This window comes from Chaetura pelagica, unplaced genomic scaffold, assembly GCF_000747805.2.
Source record: "Chaetura pelagica isolate M959 unplaced genomic scaffold, ChaPel_1.0 scaffold242, whole genome shotgun sequence".
Lineage (NCBI taxonomy): Eukaryota > Metazoa > Chordata > Aves > Apodiformes > Apodidae > Chaetura > Chaetura pelagica.
The window spans coordinates 1,223,353-1,227,595 of record NW_009952377.1 but is presented as its reverse complement, the minus strand read 5'-3'; positions in this window follow the sequence as shown (position 1 = coordinate 1,227,595).

Here is a 4,243-nt window from a genome sequence, read left to right as displayed (position 1 = left end):
TATCCACCAAAGTACATAGCACCAGAGTGCTGTGTAATAGCATAAACATTTCAAAGCCATCTTCTTAGTTTTCACATACCTAATCAATCCCAAGGCCCTGGTTGAGGCTAGGTTATATTTAGCTGTGGGGAGATGCAAAAATAGCAGCTCCCAGGAGGAGCAGGAGGCAGATTCTGTGCCTCCCTCACACCACTGTACAGAGGCCAGCAGCTGGTTCAGCATTATCGGTGTGGAGTGATGGGGTCTGCAGCCCCCAGCGTGGCACTGGCACCTGTAGGGGACACAGGGAGAGGAGGGAGCCCACAAACCCATGTCGGAGAGAGGATGGAGCCTGTCAGCTGCATTCCCTCACCGCATGCACCCCAGCTTGGTAAAAGCCTCCCTGCTGCTTCCTACAGAGGGAGATGGGTAGAACATAAAGTTTCTGTGGAGGTTTGAAGGATATTTTCTATTTCTCCATGGACAATAAGTTATCAAGGATAGCAGCTGGCATGGAAAACATCAGGGCCACAAAGTGGGGCAGGCTGACAAAATCTGTGTTTGCCCACGGCCTCCAGAGTCCTGCATGGGCAGCAGATAAAAAAGAGATACTGTCTGACAGTGTCCTCCTGCTGTATATAATATAAACAATATATACCCCATGCAGGAGTATACTGTGCCAAGGAAGGGTTTGAAGGACAGGTGACCTGGCCTCTGTCTCAAAAGGGATCAGGAAGACATGAATGAAAATATCCCAGAATATCTCCAAAACATCCCTTCACACCTCATCTCATTACTCAGGGTCCACCCTTGTTACTTCAGCACTTGGAAAGCCCAAGTCCTGAACAGCAGCTGAGGGAAGTGTTTCTGACACAGAAACCATCGCAGTGCTATGGGCTGACAGTCTTCTGACATCCCTGGAAGAGCAGCTGGGTTTCTAATCCTAAAACCTATCTAAAGATTTACCCAAAGAAGGTTCCAGGAAGAGGTCTGTCAGAGGAAAACTGCAGCTTAGAAGCAGCTTGCTATGCTTGGGATGGAAAGAGCTTTTTAAAATAAATAAACTTTGGGCATTGATTGCTAGCTTGGTAAAGAATGGGTTACCTCAACCACCACCAGGTCTCTTTTCAAGATTATCTATGATTTTATCCAGAGGGCTTTTTTTTTTTTTTTTGTGAGCTTGTGTTATGAATATACCATCTCCTTTTGTACAGACAAGCATATAATTATTTTGTTCTAGTCTTTTCATTTGGCTTAGATTGACAGGTTTCTTCTGTGCCTTTTTTTGTAGATTTTTTCCTGCCTGAAAAATCTGGGATACTTCACAGGAAACTTCCTACACGAATCTGTACCCACAGCCCTGCACGGAGCAGCATATGCAGAGATTTGGGACTGCAAATCCACGTTACATCGTTTGCATGTTTTTCCTGCTGCCACAAGAGGCCAGTGATTGCGTAATTTCCAGTCTCCGGGGAGATTCATCTGCACTGTACTGACATGGCCCCACAGGCACATCTGCCGGGCACTATCTGGAGGCTAAAAATCTTAACTTCAGATTGACTTCCAGGACATCCTGAGACCTCTCCACTAGGAGCTGGGGACATGTAAATATTAATGCAAGATGAAAACTCAACCATTTCTCCATTCAACATTCACAGCAGGTATCCCTGGCTACAAACTAAAGCTGGAATGCCCTATGCACCTGCTCTGCCAAAGAAGTTGTTATATGGGATGTGGTAAACTAACAAAACAACTCAGGGCCCTTGCCCTCATTGCTGAACACTGACACAGCAGACAGGATATTTATGAGGGAAGGTGAGAGAAAAGAGACCAGCTTTCATACAGAAGCTTAAATAAATCACATTTGCTTAAATAAATCACATTTTCAGAAATGCTCAGCACCTAGGGCCTCCTGTTGTCACTTCTGGACGGTTCCCACCCTACAGTGTGTGGGGAGCTGGTTTAGTCACTAGCCCTGGTAAAACTCAGGATCTGTAAGAGGATGCCAAGTCACATTGCAGAAAGGTCAGTTTTGAAAGACTTTTGCAGTCTCTAAACACTGGGGATAGCTAGCTACAGAGAGGGGTTTGCTATAGCAAGAGGAACCCAAAAGAATTCTAAAGAGAGCTAATCATCCTCTGAAACTGTTTCAAAAATTTCAAAAATACCCTGGGGAGGAACTCTGCATGAAATTGCATTGTTAACAGCATGAGTTCAGGCTGAATAAAGCAGGCCTCCCATATACATGGTGATAAAACATTTACACTGCACCACCATGTTTTCTTCCAAAACCAGAAAAGCATTTAGAAGAGACACTGCACTAGAAAATTCAGCACTGCTACATGATGTGGAAGCTCCTGAGAGCTTTCAACCTTTTCTGACCCATTCTTCTCTTACAGGAATTAAAAAAATAGGAACAAAGCAAGAGGTCAGCAAAACTTGTGGGAGAGAGACACCAGACTCAGGCAAGGTAAAGGAAAGGGAAGAGCATTTGTAGTGCATTCATCTGCTTCCAGTACCAGGATGTATTTCATCTTTCTGTTGCTTCCCACTTCTCAGCAAAGTGGAGGGAGAGCTATATAAAGATTCAGAGACACTAACCCAGTCCCAAGAGCTGCACAGCATGGACTGCCAGCACATTGGCACCGTTCCTCTGCCGCCTTCATCGCAACCAGTCTGCCAGCATTCAGCACTCACAGCAAGTTTGTCCCTGCAAAGGAGAAAGATATGCTCCTCAAAGAACCAAAATTAGGTAATTTGGAAGGAGGTTTCTAAATCAGCAAGCAAATTGAAAAAGGAACCACTATTTTTTCCCATCCTGTACCAGCACATTATCTGCACTGCTATGACCTTAGCTCTCCAGCACACGTTATTTAACCGGCTTTCAAGACACTTGAAACTCAACTCATAAAAGAGCATTAAGGCCACATTCCAGCGAAGAATTTAAATAAGCAGCTATTTCCTTTAGTTTCAAAGAGAATATTCAGCCTCTTAGCTGTACACATCTGTTTTGTAAGCAGGCAACAGGGGTGTGGAGTGGTGTTTGCATGCTCTATGGCTACAGGACAACAAATGCCTTGGAGTCAGTAACATCTGAAAATCACACAAATTGCAAACCAATTTATTATAGCTGATCTTGACACAGCACAGAATCGTTGGATTTTAAGGCAGCTGCCTCAGAGCTTGTTGGTTTGAATGAATGGATTTTTAATGGTATTGCACAAGGTTTTAATGAGGAGTTTCCAAGACCAATAAATAATGGTTACATACTCACTGAAGTCTCCTTGGTCTCTCACAGTTAAATATACCTTAGGTAGGCAAACTCAGTAAAGTGCCAGCAAAATACAAGCTTTCATGCTCAAAACCTGTTTGAAATCAGGAAAAATAAGTCTGCACTCATTTTGTTGATGAGGATAAGAAGATTAACTGGGCACTCCCTGACCCTGATTGCTACTAACTTTACCCTGGATAACCATTTAGGTTAGAAGAGCTGTAAAATATCTTCTGTATCACAATGGCTATGGATCCCACTTCGTACAAGAGGGGCCTGAGTCCTTCATGGCTGCAATTGCGTTCCCACACCCTTTGCATGTGTAAATATGATAGAGAAAAAGCATGTCAGAATTTTCTTTCCCTTGTTTTCCAGTCTCAGGGGACCATCACATACACATAAATCAGGAACTCCAAGCTGGACTGTAGTCTTAGACAAAATATATACCACAAAAGGTTTGCTGTGGTACCAGTTCCAAGAAGAAGTAGCTGTACCTTGGGATATTTATTCTAACCTTTTTTGAAAGGAAGAGATGGGGAGATATACTGATATGTACGGCAGGTACTGACTGATATTTAAAACCTTCAGCATTACCATATGTGCCTGGAAATAACTGCCAGTGGTATTAGTTGCTGTCATTGATGACAGCATGTAAATGACTACCTAATCTGCATACACAATTAAATAATTAGATGCCATATGTAAGATGAGATATTTATAGGTGTGGAATCAGAGGAAAAATTTAATCTCCATCTTCATAATGTATTGTTTCAAAAACCAGATCCTCTTGAACACAGGTACAGATCTTTATTACCAAGTGCTCCATCTTAGGTTAAAAAATATTTTAAAATCACAATATTTCGTATAATTTATTTTCCCCTGTGATGCACAGAATCAGTAATGCCTGCATCTAGCCTGCTGGCAGGAACCTATAGCTGCCATCCACAAAATGCCTGTCAACTTTCAGAGCCTAGTATGAACAAAACAAGCCAG